Here is a 10,841-nt window from a genome sequence, read left to right on the forward strand (position 1 = left end):
CGGGGGGACCAGTAAAGGGCAGGGAGCCATTAGCTCAGCTGTAAATAGGGCCAGAGATCTCCTGCTGTTACCACTGGGCCTGCTGCCTCTGCCTAATCCTTTCTAGCAAAGTTACACAGACAACACACATGGTGACAGCCCAGCCTGGCACACCCACTCTGGCTGCCACCCCTTCCCCCACACACTGCTCGGCCTCGCTCCTATTGAATGTGGCAGTTGCGTTATAGACACACGTTACAGCTTAGCAATATCGCCTGTGTGCCCAGCACCACGTGTCCCTGCTGGGCTCCCCACTCAGCCCCTCTCCCTTCCCTTCCACTGTTCTCTGCTGCCCTTGGCTTGCCCAGCATCGCCTCGGGTTAGAAGCAAAACGAGGTCTGCATGAAGCATGGTCTGAGTATGCCTCTGCCCCACCCAGAGACCAGGGTGAAGCCCTGCCAGTCAGGTTTACTGGACCCTGCTTTAGCGCAGGGGGCTGGACTTGGTGACTTCTCCAGGGCCTATCCAGCCTGACATTTCTATCCATGAGCTCTGCTCTGTTTGAGACGCTCTGGGACTTGGAGCCTGACCAATTGCAATCAATGGTGAGATTCCCATTGGCTGCTGGGTTTGTCCCTAGGGCACATCTCATCACCCTGTGTATTGCAGTGTGTGTTGTTAGGGTCCTAGAGACCCCTGGGTTATTGTTATGGGGGCCACTGAGCTGAGCTCACAGAGTTCTGTCTCCTCTGTGACATCTCCTCTGGGTTTTGCTATCCTGCCCCTGAAAATGAAATTGTCAGAAAGTAACAACATAGATCAATGTATTTGACAAACGTATTTAGCAACTATTTATGATCAGTTCTTGGGCAGCTGACAAACCAGAATGGAGGTTGAGCTCACTGGACACATCACATGCTGCACATTATTCCCCCAGCTCTGCTTTTCAGCCCTTCTGTCCCTCCCCCACAATCCCCCTTGCCCCCCCCCCACACACACATACACTCTCTGGGTCTTGGTCTCCTGACTTGTATTTACCCCTTAGCTCTGCCTGAGGAATTACTAGGGTTACTCCCATGTTATTTCTGTAGCCCCCTCAGTGCCCTGGGCATGTTCTATGGTTCCTGCCCTGGGAGCTTCCAGGCTGGGCTGGGTTTAGGGGCTCACTAATGGGTGTAAGCAGGGAGGAGGAGGAGACATCTGCAGGCCCAGGGCAGTAGGTCAGGGTGGGTGTTCCAGGCATGGAGGAAGATGCAAAGATAGAAGGACATTGGGCAGGGGCAGGCAAGAGGCTGGCATGGACTAACACATAGGGTGAGGGGCAAAAAGCTTCCTGGGTTCTTTCCTCTATCCCCTTCCCCTGGCCCAGCTACCAGATTCCCTTCCCCAGCTCTCCCCATTCCCCATCCCCTCTCTATTGTGCTGGGACCAACTCCCCTCACACGGCTGAGTCTGCAGCACAGAGCAGACCATCTATTCGACACTGGTGACGCCGCACCTGGAGTATTGTGTCCAGTTTTGGTCCCTCCACTACAGAAGAGATGTGGACAAATTGGAGACAGTCCAGCGGAGGGCAATGAAAATGATTAGGGTGCTAGTGCACATGACTTATGAGGAGAGGCTGAGGGAACTGGGCTTGTTTAGTCTGCAGAAGAGAAGAGTGAGGGGGGATTTGATAGCAGCCTTCAACTATCTGAAGGGGGGTTCCATAGAGAATGGAGCTAGGCTGTTCTCAATGGTGGCAGATGACAGAACAAGAAGCAATGGTCTCAAGTTGCAGTGGGGGAGGTCTGGGTTGGATATTAGGAAACACTATTTCACTAGGAGGGTGGTGAAGCACTGGACTGGGTTATCTAGGGAGATGGTGGAATCTCCATCTGTCAGGGTTCCCTCCCCACGCTGAACTCTAGGGGACAGACATGGGGACCCGCATGAAGACCCCCTAAGCTTATTTCTACCAGCTTAGGTTAAAAACTCCCCAAGGCACAAATCCTTCCTTGTACCTTGGATTAGGTAACGCTGCCACCACCAAGTGATTTAAACAGAGATTTAGGGAGGGCCACTTGGAGACCTACCTTCCCCAAATATCTCCCCAAGCCCCTACACCCCTTTTCCTGGGCAGGCTTGAGAATATATCCTCACCAATTGGTACAGGTGAACACAGACCCAAACCCTAGGATCTTAAAACAATGAAAAATCAATCAGGTTCTTAAAAGAAGGATTTTAATTAAAGAAAAGGTAAAAGAATTACCTCTGTAAAATCAGGATGGTAAGTACTTTACAGAATAACAAAAGACTCAAGAACACAGAGGATCTCCCCTCTAAGCAAAACCTTAAAGTTACAAAACCAGGCATAGTATCAGAGGGGTAGCCGTGTTAGTCTGAATCTGTAAAAAGCAACAGAGGGTCCTGTGGCACCTTTGAGACTAACAGAAGTATTGGGAGCATAAGCTTTCGTGGGTAAGAACCTCACTTCTTCAGATGCAAAACCAGGCATAAACCTCCTCTTACACAAAGGAAAACACAAGCCAAAATAAAAGTAAACTAACACATTTCCTTGCTAAATACTTACTAACTCTATAGGAGTTGGATTGCTTGCTTCCTTGATCTGACTCCAGCAAGCACACAGAACAGACAGACAAAGCCTTCCCCCCCACCCAGATTTGAAAGCATCTTGTCCCTTTATTGATCCTTTTGGTCAGGTGCCAGCTTGAGCTTCTTAACCCTTTACAGGTAAGAGGATTTTGTGCCTCTGGCCAGGAGGGACCCCATAGCACTGTATACAGAAAGGTGGTCACCCTTCCCTTTATATTCATGACACCATCCTTTTAAGGCCCAGCTTGACAAAGCCTTGGCTGGGATGATTTATTTGGTGTTGGTCCTATTTTGAGCAGGGGGTTGGACTAGATGACTTCCTGAGGTCTCTTCCAACCCTGATATTCTATGATTCCATGATGGGTACAGCAACGCTTTGGTGGTCTCAGTCCTGCTCCCTGTGGCTGTTTCACTCCTCCTCATGAGCAAAGAGTCCCTAGGGCGGTAAATGGCAGGACGTTCCCTAACACTCACTGGCCACGTCGCACTCACTGGGCCCCCGGGACTGGCTTCCTTTGGGAGTGGCCCTGAGGGAATCTGGGAATCCCCCTGACTTGGAGCTGATGCCACTGGGATGCTCTTGGAGATTGTGTGGGAGGTGCTAAAATGAGGGGCCCTAGGCCCCAGGACATTCTGAAATCCTGCTGCAATTCTCTGAATTTTATACGATTTAAAAAAAAATTGAGGACAAAAATTGCAAGTGCCCATGTGGGACTCTGTGAGTGTGTGTGTGTGGGGGGGCAGCCTGCGTTGAGCTGGCCTAGTCGTTCTTGTTCTGAAAGGGCCTCACCACTGTACCGAGTCCCTTACAATGGACAGTGTCAGTGTTATGGAGGCCCCGAGAGATTGTGGCTTGGTCTACAGATAAATGTTGTGTTGGCAAAGCTAGCTTGCTTAGGAGTTTGAACCCGCCTCACCCCCAGCCCACATAGGTATGCCAGAAAAAGCCGCCCTGTGGCCCTTTTGTTGGTACAATTTGTTCCCGTCAGGGAGCTGGTGTCATCTCTCCTGGGGAAAGCATTCTCTGCTACTATCCGCTGCATCTCCACTTGGCAGGAGGGGCTGCTGCTCATCTTGCTGCATAGACGAGGCTGAACCATCTCCTCAGCCCACAGCCTCCCAGCCTACCCATTGCAGCAGCTGCCCCCCACAGGCGCTCCCTTGCATACAGGTACATGGGGCTCCCTGCGCAGCTCCAATCCACAGCCAGGCCGTGTCAGCAACTAGCACACGATGTTCTCACGGTGATGTGATTCTGGACAGTCTGGAACCTGTCCCTTGATAATACAGGAAGCTCCATCCCTCCACCACGCTGCTCTTCCCACATCCTGGGGCTGAACAGTTGATCAGGGCTGCCACAGGAAGAGCTCCCCTTCCCCTCCCCCAGCATCCCGAAGCCGTTCTCACGGGAGGGGAGCTGCCGCCTCTGACATTACAAGAGGGTGACACAAGAGGCGATACAAGAGGCTGCTGATCTGGGCCAGGGTTACTGACCAGTGTGTGCTCTAGGGGGCCCAGAGACATTGGGGTCCCATACAGCCCCGCGGTACCAGTACAACCCTTGCCCTCCTCACATGACATACACACACCACACACACACACTGCATTTGGGGCCAGCAAATGAGTGAGGGCCAACACCTGAATGAGAAGCAGGAGGCAGTGGGATTTCGGGGAGGGGAGAGATATAATACCTTTGTGTCACATGTGGATTCTTCAGCCACCCCCTCTCCTGCCTGCAGCCACTGCCCCCTCTCCTCCCCACCCAGAGAAGGGCCGTAGGCCTGGCTGCTTCCCCCCAGCCTGGCTGGCCAAACTCGGCAGTACAGCCAGTGTAGACATGCCCCAGAGCCAGGCAGGCCTGGAGTTATTGCCTGGGCAGATTCCTGGCACATGGCTCTGCTGGCTTCTGCCTTCAGCCACCCCCACGCCCCCACAGATTCCCTGCAGCAGTGGATCCTTCCCAGAGATCTCCTGCTCTAACTACTGGGCCTGCTGCCTCTGCCTAATCCCTTTCTAGCAAGGTCTCACCGAAAATGCACATGGTGACAGCCCAGCCTGGCACACCAACTCTGGCTGCCCCCTCCCCCCCCACCACACACACACATACCCCTCTTCCCCTGTGCTATACTCTGCCTTGCTCCTATTGAATGTGGCAGCTGCATTATAGACAAACACGTTACATCTCAGCAATAGTACCTGTGTGCCCAGCACCCCATGTCCCTGCTGGGCTCCCTGCTGAGTCCCTCTCCCTTCCCTCCTGCTGTTCTCTGCTGCCCTCGGCTTACCCAGCATTGCCTCCTGTGAGCAGCAAAATGAGGTCTGCACAAAGCCTTGTCTGAGGATGCCCCTCCCCCACTGCACCCAGAGACAAGGGTGAACCCCTGTCAGTTTATTGGACCTTGCCTCAGTGCAGGGGGCTGGACTTGGCAGGGCCACCCGGGGTGGGGGAGAAGTGGGGCAATTTGCCCCAGGCCCTGCAAGGGCCCCGCGAGCCCTGGCCCGGTGGTGGTCCAGGTCTTTGGTGGCATTTCGGCGGTGGGGGGTCCTTCAGTGCTGCCGAAGACGCGGAGCGACTGAAGGGCCCCCCGCCGCCGAAATGCCACTGAAGACCCGGACCGCCGCCGGGTGAGTACAAGTGCTGCAGCTCCCCCGCTTTGCCCAAGGCTCCCTGAATCCTCTGGGCGGCCCTGGGACTTGTTGACATCTCCAGGGCCCTTCCAATCCCACATTTGGAACTAGTGGTCACCAAATGAAATTAATAGGCAGCAGCTTTAAAACTAATATAAGGAAGTATTTCTTCACACAATGCACAATCAACCTGTGGAACTCCTTGCCAGAGGATATTGTAAAGGCCAAGACTATAACAGGGTTCAGAAAAGAACTAGATAAGTTAATGGAGGATAGATCCATCAATGGCTATTAGCCAGGGTGGGCAGGGATACAAAACCATGCTCTTGAAGTGTCCCTAGCCTCTGTTTGCCAGAGGCTGGGAATGGGCAACAGGGGATGGATCACTTGATGATTACCTGTTCTGTTCATTCGCTCTGGGACACCTGGCATTGGCCACTGTTGGAAGACAGGATACTGGGCTAGATGGACCACCGGTCTGACCCAAAGTGGCCAGTTTTATGTTCTTATGACATTTCTTATCAGTGGGCTCTGACGTATCTGAGACTCTCTGGGCCTTGGAACTGACCCTAGCGCACAGCTCATCACCTGTGTATTGCTATGTGCATTGTTAGGGTCCTAGCAACCCCTGGGCTATTGTTACAGGGGGGCACTGAGCTGAGCTCACAAAGTTCTGTCTCCTCTGTGAAATCTCCTCTGGGTTTCCGCCACCCTGTCCCTGAAAATGAAAATGTCAGAAAGTAACAACAGCCCTTGCGCTGACCCGAGTGATTCTGCAGGGACACGGTGGTCCAGAGTCTGACGTTCACAGCCCAGCCCAATCCAGGCTCAGATAAGACTCAGGTGCAGCTTTCACTTTGAATGTGGCAAACCCCAAGTTCCTGAAGAGGAAGGAGCAAAGAGAAACTAACAATGTGATTTTATCAGCTGTTCTTTTATGTGGCCATATTATTGTTTCCAAGGAAAGAGGTGAGAATGGGAGAGAAAAATCCTATTTAAAAATTAAGGGGAAAAGCTATCAAGACACCCTAGTTACTGTCCAACTGTTCCCGATCATTACTCAGGGCATTCTCCCCTCCCCCATCATTTACAATCCAGCTGAGATGATGACCTTGGATAACAGCAGCAGAAAGGGGCAAGTGACGAGCATCAGGGACAAAGGGTAACAATAAGCATCAGTTGATTGAGCTGCAGAGGGGAGCGATGTCCAGTGGGAGCCTCTGGGGGTCAGAGTCTCCTTTTTTATTGCACATCATTGAACTCTTATCTGACAGAGAGGCCCTGAGTTGGGGTAATAGCAAGGCTGAGCCCATGTGCTCCAGAAAACACTGATAGGAAATGATAATTAAACACTCCACTGCCTGTGCTGACAGAGCTCAGGGGCTCTGAGATGCTTCAGGTGCAGCTCTGAAAGAAGTTCCAGTGTCAGGCTGCACAATTCCTTGCCCTGCTACAGACGCCCTGGGTGGCCTTAGGCAAGTCACTTGGGCCCAAAGTTTCAAAGGTGTTTTGATGTCTAAAGATGCAGATAGGTATCTAGTGGGATTTTCAAAGGTGTCTGGGCACTGAGCTTCCAATGGGAGTTAGGCACCTCGATGCTGTTGAAAATCCCACTAGACACCCAACTGCATCTTTAGGTGCCCACAGACCTTCCAAACTCTGCCCTTAGTCTCTGTCCCAGGTTTGTAAAGCTATTTAGGCACTTAAAGATTCAGACAGAAGCCGAGTGGTATTTTCAAGAGTGCCTGTGTGAGTGAGGTGCCTGGCTCCCATGAACTCCCTTCAGCTGTGATCCTGCCCCTTCTCTATTCGCCCCAGGTATAATCAGTCGAAGGCGCTTCCTGGTAGGAATGGCCATGCAAACCAGGGATTTCTGCTGAATGTTATAAAATATTCATGGGAAGCAATGTTTGAAAATTAAGGCCCTAATCTAACAAGCATATGCATAACTCTCACAATGCAAGGAAACCCACCAAAGCCTGAATCACAAATATTTGCACCAAAATCCTGTTTATAAGAATTAAATTCATCCATTCAGGACTCAGAAACAATCCCATGTGACCTGTGTGTCCAATCAGAACTAACCCATGCAGATCAATGTATTTGACAAACGTATTTAGCAAATATTTTTGAATAACAAATAAATCTGAAAAAATTGTGGTCAGTTTGTGGGCAGCTGAGAAACTGGAACAGAAGCTGAGCTCACTGGATACAACACATGCAGTACATTATTTCCCCCAGCTCCGCTTTCAGCCCTTCTGTCTCTCCCCCACCCCCACACTCTCTGGGTCTTGGTTTATTTACCCCTTTGCTCTGTCTGAAGAATTACTGGGGTTACTCCCATGTTATTTCTGTAGCCCCCTCAGTGCCCTGGGCATGTCGTATGGTCCCTGTCCTGGGAGCTTCCAGGCTGGGCTGGGTTTAGGGGCTCACTAATGGGTGTAAGCAAGGAGGAGGAGGAGAAGTCTGCAGGCCTGGGGCAGTAGGTCAGGGTGGGTGTTCCAGGCATGGAGGAAGGTGCAAAGATAGAAGGGGTAGGCAAGAGGCTGGGGTGGAGCTAACATGGAGAGGGGCAAAAAGCTGCATGGCTCCTTCCTGTGAGTGGGTTTCCTTCACCCAGCCAGGGCCTATTGCTCACACAGTCCTGGGGCAGGGGTCTCACTCCCCTTCCCCTGGCCCAGCTACCAGATCCCCTTCCCCAGCTCTCCCCATTCCCCCTCCATAGGGTTACCATATTTCAGCAAGCAAAAAAGAGGACGGGAGGAGCCCCGCCCCTGCCCCTCCCACTTCCCACCCCCCCAGAACCCTCAACCCTCCCCCCGTTCCTTGTCCCCTGACTGCCCCCTCCTGGGACCTCTGCCCCTAACTGCACCCCAGGACTCCACCCCCTATCTAAGCCTCCCTGCCTCTTGTCCCCTGACTGCCCCAACCCTTATCCACACCCCCACCCCCAGACAGACCCCTGGGACTCCCACGCCCCATCCAACCACTCCCCACCCCCTGACAGCCCCCCCAGAACTCCCAACCCATCTAAACCCCTCTGCTCCCTGTCCCCTGACTGCTCCGATCCCTCTCCCCACTCCTGCTCCCTGACAGCTCCCCCCCAGAACTCCCAACCCCCCACCCCTCCCGCTCCTTGTCCCCTGACTGCCCCCTCCTGGGACCCCTGCTCCTAACTGCCCTCCAGAACCCCACCTCCTACCTAAGCCTCCCTGTTCCTTATCCCCTAACTGCTCCTTCCTAAGACCCCCCCAACTGCCCCCCAGGACCCTACCCCCTACCTGTACCCTGACTGCCCAAAACTTTCTCCACTCCCCCCAAAAAGCCCCCCCCGAACTCCCGACCCCCCCCCCGTTTCTTGACTGCCCCCTCCAGAACCTCCCTGCCCCTTCTCCTGCCCCCCTGGCCCCCTTACCCTGCTGCTCAGAACAGGGTGTTGGGCTCTGCGCGAGCCAGACATGTGGCTGCGCTCCCCAGCACAACACACAACACGGTCCCTGGCCCTGCACAGTGCTGCTGGAACCGGGCGCAGGGCTGCCGGGGAGGAGCTGCCGGCTCAGAATGCAGGGAGGGAGGGAGGAGGAGGAGCTCCTCTACAGCTGCTCCGGAGTCCAGCCCGTGACTTTCCTGCAGCCCTCCCAGCCGCTCGCTCTGCTCTGCCGGGGGGGGGGGGAAATCCCGGACATTTTGAGTGATTTACAAATTCCCCCCGGACGCTATTTTTAGCACAAAAAGGAGGACATGTCCGGGTAAATCCGGACGAATGGTAACCCTAGCCGACCCAGGCTGGAGACGCGCCTCCTCCCCCCACACCCTCCTTACCTGCTTCAGGCTTTCCGTGAATCAAATATTCGTGGGAAGCAGGGGAGGGGGCGGAGTTGGGGCGGGGACTTTGGAGAAGGGGCGGAGTTGGGGCGGGGGGGCATGGGCGGGGCCCCGTGGAGTGTCCTCCTTTTGGAGGCTCAAAATATGGTAACCCTAGACCGGGTCGGCCCGCCCAGCACTGCCAGTCCCCGGCCGAGCACCCGCGGCCCAGCCTCGCCGACCGCCGGCCCCCGAGCCCCCGGCCCGGCACCGCCGGCCCCCGAGCCCCCGGCCCGGCACCGCCGACCGCCGGCCCCCCGGCCCGGCACCGCCGGCCCCCGAGCCCCCGGCCCGGCCCGGCCGACCTCCGTCCCCCGAGCCCCCGAGCCGCCGGCCCCCGAGTCCCCGGCCCGGCACCGCTGGCTCCCGAGCCCCCGAGCCCCCGGCCCGGCACCGCTGACCGCCGGCCCGCATGTCCCGATTTTCCCAGACATGTCCGGCTTTTGGGGATTTCCCCCCGGACGGGAATTTGGAGCCCAAAAAGCCGGACGTGTCCGGGAAAATCCGGACGTATGGTAACCCTACCCCTCCATCACACTGAGACCAGCTCCTCTCACAAGGCTGAGTCTGCAGCACAGAGCAGCCCTTGCAGCAGAGCCTGGTGCTCTCACACCTGCCTCCTGTGCCGTTTCACTCCTTGCCATGGGCACAGAGTCCCTAGGACAGTAAATGCCGAGGCGTTGGGACTGGCTTCTTTTGGGAGTCAGATCAGGCAGTTAATGGCCCTGAGGTGACCTGGGAATCTCTTCAAACCTAGCTTACAGCTGACCCTGCTGGGAGGCTCTGGGAGGCTGTGGGGGAGACACTAAAATGAGGGCACCTAGGTCTGCTCCACTAGGACAGTCTGAAATTTTGCTGCCATTTTATACAATTAAAAACAAAGTTGAAGCCATAAATTGTACGTGCCCATGCGGGATGCTGTGTGGGGCAAGCAGCCTGTGGTGAGTTGGTCTAGTCATTCTAGCTATTGTAATGAAACGGCCTCACTGCCATACTGCGCCCCTTGCAATCACTAACAAGACAGACAGGCAGAAATCAGCAATTTCTCAAAAGGACAATTTCCCTCTGCTTTGCACAGTCTCCTCCCCTCCACTCCCCTCCCCTCTGTCCGGCTGACAGCCCCAAATCCTCCTACCACCCTGCCTACCCCCATAGGAAGATACTCAGCAGCATTCTGGTTGTAGAAGAGGGATTTGAAATACCAGTATAGCCAACCACAAGCATAGGAGCACAGAAAATCATGAGCCTGGCCCCCAAAAGATAAAAAATAAAACATGCCTTCTGGTCTGCTTGGGGATTTTTGAACTCCTACTCCTCCACTCCGTCCCCTATCCAGCCCCTGATGTTCCCAGCCACATCCATCCCCTGAGGAGAAACCAGGCAAGCCAGCTGGTAAATAGATGATATGGTGGACTGGCTATTTGGACCAGGATCAGTTATGGTTGGCATCATGTTACCAGGATTGCTGACCCCAAATGTTAGAAAGTCATGAACCTGGCCCCCAAAACACCATGAAATTTATTTAAAAAAACCGAAACAAAACACATTTTCTCCCAAGACTTCTGGCCGCACTCACTTTCAAGCTTCTGTCTGCAACCAGGAGGGCTTAAAAACTGACTTTTTTTGTTTAAATAAAAACTGAGTCTCTCACCTAGTCACCTGACTCCAGGAGCTGGGGTTCTCTGTCAAACACCAAGTATCACGAGACTCACAATAAAATAGCAGGAGCCGGTGACATTGTGTTAGCTCGCTCTGTTGTTCACTTTGTGGCGCAG

This window comes from Chrysemys picta, unplaced genomic scaffold (genome assembly GCF_011386835.1).
Source record: "Chrysemys picta bellii isolate R12L10 unplaced genomic scaffold, ASM1138683v2 scaf63, whole genome shotgun sequence".
NCBI lineage: Eukaryota > Metazoa > Chordata > Testudines > Emydidae > Chrysemys > Chrysemys picta.